This window comes from Sorex araneus, chromosome 1, assembly GCF_027595985.1.
Source record: "Sorex araneus isolate mSorAra2 chromosome 1, mSorAra2.pri, whole genome shotgun sequence".
NCBI lineage: Eukaryota > Metazoa > Chordata > Mammalia > Eulipotyphla > Soricidae > Sorex > Sorex araneus.
Genome location: NC_073302.1, coordinates 150,999,557 through 151,009,994, shown reverse-complemented (window position 1 = coordinate 151,009,994; position 10,438 = coordinate 150,999,557). Strand labels below are relative to the sequence as shown.

Sequence of the window (10,438 nt, the reverse complement as noted above, 5' to 3'; positions counted from 1 at the left end):
TGGGGGGGGGGGAAGCAAGGGTCTAATGGAGATCACAGGGGCCCTGGCCCTTTATGGAACACCACTGGACAGGAACAGGCCTGCGGTGCAGAGAACGTGTGAGCCCAGCACTGGCAGTTCCCTTTCTCATCTCCGTGGGGTTCCTGGCGATGCAGCTGGGTCGCACGCACGCACACACACAAGGCGTGCACGCTCAGATGCCACTTGCCGCCCCACTCCCCTCTGATTTTGTAATTAGGCACATGCTTTCTGTCGGCGAATGCTTTTGGTGTCACGGCCAGTGAAACATGGTGTGTTTATAGGGCCACGAATGTAAATGTGTAAATATGTTTAGTGTAAAATCTGGCCCTTCGACTTTAGCAATAAATACCCTGCCAAGTCGGATACGATTACATTTGACAGAAAGATGGAGAATCTGATTATGACCAGCTGCTCCGGGCTCTTCAGGGCTTGTACTTTCCCAACTGAATTCGCTCCTCAGATAATTTCTCTGCATGTCACAGCTCTGCAATCACATCTTTCCCTTGATGTGGACTGAATATGTACTTTCTTTTTGTTGTCAATGCCTCCAGTATGTATGACACTCCCTGGCACATCTCTCCTCATGCTTTACCAGGAAAATATGATGAGAAAGAGAGAGATATAGATAGAGAGCGCGCGCTGATCATTATCATAAAACTCTTTCGGAGTCACAGGTGAGTTTTTAGGTGTGGTAGGAAAGCTAGAAGGAGAAGCAAGGACTGGGGGGGGGGGGGGAAGTGTGCTTCCGAGGCAGGAGAGAGAGTACATCGAGTAAGAAACTGGCCTCGTTCTTGGCTGACCTGGATTAGTTTCCCAGCACCTGCCAGGTGTGATTTCGGAGCACAGAGTGGGGACCAAGCCTTGAGCACCGCCAGGTGTGGTTTCCAAACCAAGAAGACTGTGAGCTCCTGATCTGTATCTATAATTTCTCTCATCCTAATCATGATAATATTAACTTTAAGTACTTCCGGAGTTACACTAAGTTTTATGAAGCAAACATTTTGAGGCAGGTAAATCTAAACCACTTTTAATACAGGTGAGATGGCCAGGGTCAGATCAATCAGTTGATATTACCAGGGTCAGAACCCCTTCCATGTCTGTTTCACACAGTAACCTTCCAAAAGGACTTTCATTAATATTCCCTCAACTGCACTGTGAAATAGTGAGTTCAAGAGTTATTGCTGACCCCATTTTACAAATAAAGACATCAAGGCTCTAGAGATATAAAGTGACATGCCCAAGGTCACAGCTACTGGGGCATGAGCATTTAAATCCCACTTTTGTCTCTTACATCATGTTGCCACTTTGTTGCCACCATTGTGATTTATTAAGCACCCATCATGGCAGGGCGATTGCCTTTGAGTTCACCTTATAGGGCCATTTGTTTCCTAGACACATTTTTGCATTCTTTCTAGACCCTCTTCCTTACCACACCATTTCAGTCTTCCCAGAGAAAAATACTACAGCCCTTTGGTTTAGATGCTCTTAGAATCCACAACTAATCATTTTAGATACATCAGGTTTCTCAACATAGTAGTTCTGGCATGCACCAACCCCCAACACTCTTCCCTACCACAGTTTTTTTTGTATCTCTCTCTCTCTCTCTCTCTCTCTCTCACACACACACACACACACACACATAGATACACATGCAGACACACACAATTACCTTTTTTACTTTTGCACATTTCCTTCCCTTTCAGCTGCTTAATTCCCTGATCTGCCAAACAGACCCAGTTGCTAAGCAGATCTTTATAACCAGACTTAGAGTCACATCTTCCTTCCCCACATGGAAAAAAGGAGAATATGTCATTGTTCATTGGTTTAACATTTAATGAGAAAGCTCTTCTCATTTTTCTTAGAATATGCTCACCTCCACACCCCTTCTGGACATCCTCTTGAAGATGTCACTGTCTCTGAGCATGAGTGGTCTTGATGTGGCTGGAGCCGGTTCTTTTAGTCCCGGCACAACTCATTCAACACACTGAGGAGTAGCCACTTCACTAGGGACTCCACCTGCCAGGCCAGAAATCTCCATAAAATTCTCTGGGGGTAGGGACAGGGACTTCCAGACCACAGAATTGAATTGCACCCATTCCTTTCGTCAGCAGCTCAGGCTTTGCACTCACCAGAAGCTCCTTGGGGGCTGGCCAGGCTTTGCCAGGCACCTGGCACAACTGGGGTCACTGCTTTATGCATGCTTCCCACTGCTGGATCCCGCTGAATCAGAGCTGCAGACTGCAAAGAAAAAGCAGAGACTAATCTTCCCAAGGGAAGTGCTTACTGAAACAGAGCATGAGCTATCTAGTGAAAAGATCACTGTCACTGTCACTGTCATCCCATTGCTCATCGATTTGTTTGAGCGGGGACCAATAACATCTCTCATTGAGAGACTTATTGTTACTGTTTTTGGCATATCCAATATTGGCTGGAGCTAGTGAAAAGATAGCTTTTAAAAATCAGAATTAAAAATAAGCTCTAGACTGTAAAAGATAAAAATCCGTGGTTGGGAGAATAGTGGCCAGTATTAAGAAGCTTTATTTTGAGAACCTGGAAATCTCTGATTTGAGTGTGAAATTAGGAGATGACCTAGAAGTCTATTTTTCTATTCTTAGAGGGAGTGACTGGTTTTCAAGATAGTATTTCCTGGAACATAGGGTGCCACAGGTCAGGAGAACCTTATGTTAAGCAGAAAGCAAGGTGGATGAATGATGTCAACAGGTCCAGTGCGTGGGTAGAGTATCAGAACAGCATCAGCAAGACAAGGTGGGAGAAGTTAGACCTGGGAACCTGGCTGGGTCTGTCTGTCCCAGAGGGAGCCAGGCACAGACTAAGAGTTCCTCTAATTTGTAGCTGGTCATTCAGAGACTGCCCCCCCACCCCCCCTCCACCTTCCCCTTGTTGAGAGAGGCTAATCCAGGCAGAAAGAAGCTGCTTTGCATACTCATGTAGGGGTTTCTGTTAAGATAACTAAAAGGCTGGTATTTTCAGCAAAGGAAGTGACATGTATTGTGAAAAGGCAATATTGAAGAATTACACCATGAGTGAAAAGTAACATGGGTCGCTATTTTTATCCTTATTCATAAAGTAATATACATAACCAATAACTTATTTTGTTATATGATTATAAAGAGGAAATATATTAAAAATCAAGGGGAAAAGACCTAAAGCTTCCAACAGAAGAAATAAGACTTCAGTTGAAATGAACTGCTGATCAATGTTTACATTCATAGAATTTTGAGAATGAGGGGAATGGATTATGAGAAATTAGACAATTCATGTGGACATGGTTTGGGAGATAGTAAAATATACACAAATATATAGAATGATGATTCCTTTGTGGCTTCCTTCCCACATCTTTTTTGGTTTTGGGCCATACCCGGTTTTGCTGAGGGTTACTCTTGGCTCTGCAATCAAGGATCACTCCTAGCAGGGCTTAGGGGACCATATGGGGTGGGGGTGCGTGGGTCGCATTAAGCCCAGGTCCACTTGTGCAATTCAAGCTCCTTACTAGTACTTTTATGGCTAAGGTTCCCCCTTCCTACATCCTTATTCTTCTACAAACGAGAAGAAAATATTCTAAACTTCCAGGTACACTGAAATTATTAAGTTGGTAGCAGTCTTTGAAGATTTATAAAAACTCACCTTCCAGCAAAATTCATATTCTGTGAAACAAATTGTTGCTTAACCCCTTTTAGAAACAAGGAGGAGGAAACAGTGTTTCCTTTAACTGTAGGCAGATGTATATTTGGACAGATAACTTTCTCCTCTCTTCTAAAGTAAACAAACCAATGGTGTCTTAAACCCACTCTTCTCAGCTCTTGCTGGATTTCTTTTTTCCTAGTCACTTATCTCCTGTTCATCTCTTTAACCTCTAAGCTTTGGAAAGTGGGATTAGTCTGCAGTATTTATTGAGCACCTGCTACATTGCAAATCCTTTTATTCCTGCTTATATATGAAACAAATGCGAGAATTCCTTCCACAGAGCCACCTCTAATAACTTAAGGATACACACATGGAAGGAGGAAAACAAGCCACTGACGCAATGGGGACGTGGAAAGTAGGGAAGATAATTTAAAAATTTTCTCCTTTTAAGAGAACCTTAAAAAAATATATTAGTAATTTAAAACGCAATTGAAGTTTTGACAAGAGCTTTCTAGAATGACAGCTTGCTTCAGTCACCAAAGCGCCTGTATGATAGGGCAGAACTCAACTCCAAGTTCCTCCATACACTCTACATCTGGTTCCACTGTGCCAAGAACCAGAATTTCCTTCCAACTTCTGAAGGTTCTTTATTCACAGGTTCCCTATTAATCGAACCCTTTGCTGCTAGTTTTTTCCCTGGGAAGAACTGAAGAGGAGGAGGAAGAGGAGGAGGAGGAGGAAGAAGAAGTGGAGAAGGAAGAGGAGGAGGAGGAGGAGGAGGAGGAGGAGGAGGAGGAGGAGGAGGAGGAGGAGGAGGAGGTGGAGGTGACAGAGGATGGTCTGTGCTTAGGATCATCACAAAATGCTCCTCCTTCTGTGAAGTGAGAGTGACCTGCCTGGGTGGATTTATGTTCACACTAAATGTGAAGAGTTAGGTATGGGGACAGTGTGGAAAAGCCCTAACACACTTTCTCCCTGTGCTTTAACATTTCATTGCAAAGCTAGGGCAAGTTTGAAAGCAATGCCCAGTATATCTTCTCACATTTGAAAAGAAATAGCCAAGTAAATATTTTTCCATTTACAGCAATTGTAGTGGCATCGATGCACAAACTCGGGAGTGCAGCTTTTAGAGATTTTAGACCCAGGCATTACATCCGCACCTTTCGTGCACGCAGCTCTAAGCACTGACTTCACCCCGGAGTTGTCATCGCCCAGGAACGGAGAGGGCAGCTCACCAAGCGTGAGTCTTGTTTTCTTCAAAAACAACCAGGGGTAGAGAGGACAAAATAAGTGCTGGTGTTTCTGCGTTCTGTTTTTCTATTTGAGAAATTTAATATTTCTTTGCCTTCCTCCTCTTTCCCTCTCTGCCCTCTACCCCCGCTACCCCCGTCTGTGTACATAGCAGGACCCCAGCAGCCCCCCTCTCCCATATCTTCAGAATTATGTGGGACGAGATCCCGTGTTTCAGGGAGTTGGTGGGTGCTGAGTTGTTATTGTAACTCTAGTCTGTAACTAAAGCTCTGGCATGTAATAAATCTCTCCCCAAAGACTTTTGGATCTTTGATTTGAAAAATCGGATTCCTTTTGTGGAAACAGTTGACAGGAACCCTAAAAGGATTAGTTGCATTCCACATAGGATAATTTTTACTGGCAACATTTTGAAACGATTTTAGTCCCTTTCAGACCTTTAAACAATGTCCAGAAAAATGATCTAAGGAGGACTCTTATTGTTTTCCCTTTGTCTGCGGATCCATTCGCCGCTTGCGCCCACATCTCGATTAGGGTTTTGACAGGGTGTTTGCTCCCGAGCAGCGCACCAAAATGAATTTCTGATCGCCCGCCCTTCCCTTCTTACTGGATCCCTTACCTCCTTCGGCCAGGGGCGCCGCCGCGTTTTCCCAGCGTCGGCCCCTGGAATGAAGCGGGAGCCAGCGCTTTGCCCGGCGGTGGCTCCGGCTCTGGGAAAGGGGGCGCAGGGGGACGCCGGGGGCAGGGCTCCGAGGGCCGGTTGGGCACCACGTCCCGGAGACCAGTCCCCGCAACCGTGGCGCAGCTAAGCGCGGCGGCGGTCAGGCGCTCTCGGGCCAACCGCCACCGAACCTGCGCTCCTGGGTCCGAGGCTGCGGGCGAGTGGGCGCCAATGCGGACCCTAGTTGCTTCTCCTTCCTCGGTGGCCCCCGGCAGCCCCGAATCTCGGAGCCGACTGCCCAGCCCCGGGAGCCTCCCGGGCCGCGGGCGCTGCCGTCCCCGCCTCCCCGGCCCTCGCTCTGTTTATTTGGTTGTCAGCGGACTTATCAGGAGCTTAGCCCGCCGGACGATCTGACCTGCCCGGGGCGCTGCGGCGGCTCGGCCCGGGCTTTCCGCTCTGTTTTTACACCTGCACAAACTCCACCGCACTCCCCGGCCTGATTTATAGCCCAATTAAAGGTTCAGTGTTCTCCTAGCCACCCGCGCAGCTCCCCTCCCCGCCTCCCGGCGGCCGCAGGAATGCGCCGGCCCGGCCCCTGGGCGCCCGCACCCCGCGCGTCGGGACCCCGCGGGCCGGCGGGGCGGGAAAGCCGCGAGCGCAGGACGCACCCGGCCCGGCCCGGCTCAGGGTTCGGGCATCGGGAGGTGCTCGTGCCCGGCTTGAGACGCTGCGGGCGGCGGCCACGTGGCGCGGCCGGAGACACCAGGCCCGGCGCGGACTCCGTGAGCCCCGCGGACGCGCCCACCCACCCAGGCCCTCTAGGGGTCCCGGCCGTGTCTCCCCTCCATCCCGAGCGAGTGGCGGCCGAGCGTGGGTGCGGGCGGGCAGCCGCCGCCACCGCCTCCTTTTCGGCCTTTCCTCTGCGGGGAGAAGGAGCGGCAACCCAACCGACATGCGTCCGCCCAAGCCAGCCGCAGCCCGGTTCCCTCCATCAGTCCACTTTTCTAATTAGACTAATTAGGGGGGCTTGGGGAGGATCGCCGGCCGGGGGACTGGGACAGCGAAGGATGGTGAAAAGGGCCCTGAATGGGCCGCGCCCGGGGCCGCGAGGGCGCGGCGACCCATTCAGTGGCTACAGTGGCAGTGGCTACATTTAAATCCCAGCCGTTGAAAAGAGGCTCGATTAAAACGGTGGGGGCACTCATGCCACCCTGCACTTCTCCAATTAGAGGATCCTGCGGCGGGGCCGGGGACTCGGGGGTGCCCGCACACAGCCGCGGCTCTCCGCCCTGGCACGCTGTGCGCTTCCTTCCCCAAGACAAAAGTCGGCCGCCCGCCCACCTGTTGCCGGGCCTCGATTGCCCACCCAGCCCGGTGCCCACGCGGTGCGCAGAAAAGCAGGGGTGCCAGAGTAGAGAGGGGGTACAGTCAGAGTAAAGGCTCTCAGCTCCGTCTTCCTGTGGGAAAGTACAAAGGAGTACCCCCCCACTTTTCTTTTTCTATTGAGGGTTTCATACTTTTCTCTCCATCTGTCTTCCGCATTTCTCACACCGTGTCTGTAGGGAGTGACCCCCACTCCCTGAAAATAAACACGCGGAGGAATGTCTCAATTCAGCATCTGGGACAGCGAGTGTCAGGTGTCCGCCCCATCTTGGTGCCGCTGCTGCTGAGTTCTTCACTTGCCCGTCATTTGTCCTTTGGTCGCCAGTTTTGATTTTTCTTGTAAAGAGAAGTGAGTGCTTTGAGCACCTGACCTGAGCCTCCATAGTCTTCCTCTGCTCCCCAGCCCAGCCCCGGACATTCTTTCAGGAGAATTTCAGCTGCGGGCTCTACTCAGCTACCCAAGGAAGCTGCTGATTCTGACGCTATGGCTTAAATATATGAACGCACATAATTCTTTATCTTTTTTAAAGGGGTTTAGAAGGGAAGACCCCCAAAATCTAGACTTTAGGGAAGCAAGAGAAAGAAATGAAAACCTGGAGGAAGAGGGCAGCCATTGATTTCTTGTACGTGTGTGGGGCGGTTCATTCATTTGCTTGGTGAGAAAGTGGTCTATTTCTACCAAAATTTGAAACACATTTTTGCCCTAGAATAAAGGTGACCAAGAGGGTCTGGTCTCTCTCTCTCTCTCTCTCTCTCTCTCTCTCTCTCTCTCTCTCTCTCTCTCTCACACACACACACACACACACACACACACACACTTTCCTAATCCTTCTTTTTGGAACAGAGCCAGGTATACAAGGAAATATCATCAGGTCACTGTTCTTGATCTTGTTAATTTTAGAAAATGGAAGCTCAGCGAAAGATGCTATTAACTAAATGTCAACCCACAGCATGAAAAATTCCTTGGATCCAAACTTTAAAAATAAAAATAAAATGAAAGATGTCATGTGAGTGAAAGGAATCATGGAATTTTTAAAGGCCTAAACAGATCTTAATAGAGTTTTATTACTTCCACACCCTGCTTCACAATATTTTAATGTAACAGCTACAATATGCATGGCACTGCAACATAAATCTAATTCATTTAGGAGCTGGAAGGACAGAGAAGAGGAAAGGAATGAGAAAGGCAGTTCACTTGCATTGCGGGAAAGTATAATTTGCAGCATTAAAACATTCCTGGAAACTTGGAAATAAAAATACACAAATCCATTTTGTCTGTGATTTTCTCATCAAACCTCTATTTTGGGGTTCTGTTAGTAATTTAAATTTAAAAATGATATAGTCCAACAAAGCTCAACTCCTACATCTATACCTGGGTGAATTGTACATATATCTACACACCTATGTATGTAACCACAACTTAAGTTAAATGATGAACACCCCAGAAAGTTTACCCAGGCTTCTTTCCAGACAATTTCCCTCACCCCAACCATTGTTCTCGTTTTTTATCCACAAAAGATTGGTTTTAAATGTTCTTGAACTTTACATAAATGAAGTTTATATGAATTGTACGGTCTTTGAGTCTTTTGTTTTTGAGATTTATCTGCTCAAACTTCTATTTATAAACAATATAAATAGCTGGTCAGTTTATCTAGTAAAAAGGGGGAAGGCAAACACTGGAAAGTGTTACCTAACTCTAAAATTTTAAACAAACTCAATTAAATTAAAAATAATTTCCCCTAAATAAAAGAAAAGAACTCTTCCAAAGCTCCCCATACACTTTATTATCAGCCAGCAGAGACAATTTTCTGATGAATAAATTGATGAGTAAATAAAATGTTTTACCCACAGTAACTGTTTAGTGGTATTATTTTCCAGATGCAGTTGTGCATTTAGGAGGAGTGCAGGAGCGCCTGCTGACCAACCCACCTGCAGTCTGTTGCCTCTGGATGATCTTTCCTTCTCGCCATGTCAGCCTCTAGTACCAAGAGTGCTCGGGCTTCCTCACTGAGAAAGGCCTGACAGTGAAGGGGAAAGTTAGTTGCATCCAATTTATCTTACCTCGCCCTTTGCAAACCCTGAAAGCAACAGTAAGCACATTTGAAATTCCTTTGGAATTTTGCAGCTAACCTAGCTGACCCCATAGGTCTATAAGCCATCCCATCTGTGACTTCTGGGCCAGACCAGTTCCCTTCTCTTCTTCAGAAATGAGAGCAGTACAGCAAACCTGCAGGAATGTGACTGTTTCCTTCCTCTGTCCCAGCTGCCCCCGTCCTCCAGCTACAAAGGCAGCTCTCCCAGGAGTTCTGGCTGTGATGGCAACCAAAGACCAATTCCCACCCCCTGCTCAGACCAGTACAGCCTGTCTCTAGCTCTGCCCAAGTACAAACCAACTGAGTGTAGACTGAGCGACTCATTCCCCTCAGAGGGATGATACTTTTAGGTGTGGGCATGTGGGCATATTCGTGCCATGAGGGAAATTGAGTCCAGGTGGGAGGGACTGAAGTGAGATTTTGACTGCTTATTTCTGGACATGGGCAAATTAAAAAATGGGAAGCATATTTATTTATTATTTTAAATCCAAAATGAATATAAAAATAAGTGTGAGCATTTGTGCATGGGACAGCAGAGTGAAGACTAAAGTCATCCCTATCAAATTATCACAGTGTCACTTATATGTATGAATCAGTGATTTTACAAAAATAAGTAAAAGAACTACACTCCTATTAGAATAGCTCTAATGTATGTTTGTTTTTAAATATAGCAATACTATCAAATGCTGGCAAGGAGAAATGTGATTTCTCATTTATTATTGGTGTGAATATGAAATGGCAGGGTCACTATGGAAAACAGTTACAAAATGAAATGTGCACAAGTATTCTAAGTATACAACCTAGCAACCTTACTCTAGGGCATTTATCCCAGGGAAATAAAAATGTATGTTCATAGAAAATTATGTACCCAAATGTTCCTTCCAAACAGCTTTATTTGTAATAGGAGAGAGTTGGAGGGGTTAAGTGGGGGAAGAGAGAGAAGGAACTTGTCCTTCAAAGGGTAAGACTCTTTCGGCCATTCATTCACTGGAATACTACTCAGAAATTAAAGGGAAACAGCTACTGATGCTACCAACAAATTGGATCTCAAGGTTTTTGTTTAATGAGCAAAATGTTAACCCCAAAAAGATTGTTTCTGGATGATTCTAGTCATATAACATTGGGGGAGGGGTGCACAGCTGCTGGCCCTCAGGGACCACACCTAGCTCTTATACTCAGAAACCACACCTAGCTCTGTACTCAGGATCACACCTGGTGGTTCTGAGAGGACTCTATGTGAGACATCGGGATTCAAACCAGGGTTATGGCTAGAGCTACGTGCTAGGTGCCTTAACCTTTGCACCATCTCTCCAGCACCTATATATCATTCTTGAGATGACAAAACCATAGAGATGGAGACAGATTGGTGGTGGCCAGGCAAATGCAG

At 46.8% G+C, this 10,438-nt stretch overlaps 1 long non-coding RNA gene across 1 annotated transcript; it reads right to left on the bottom strand.

Moving 5' to 3' along the window:
• Nucleotides 1–1,887: 1,887 nt before the first annotated feature.
• LOC129400812 (uncharacterized) lies at nucleotides 1,888–5,966 on the bottom strand. Its single transcript, XR_008627921.1, has 4 exons — nucleotides 5,534–5,966; nucleotides 4,827–4,920; nucleotides 2,151–2,259; nucleotides 1,888–2,037 (listed from the first exon to the last, which is right to left on the bottom strand). It is a non-coding gene; the product is annotated as an uncharacterized LOC129400812 (long non-coding RNA).
• Nucleotides 5,967–10,438: the final 4,472 nt, after the last annotated feature.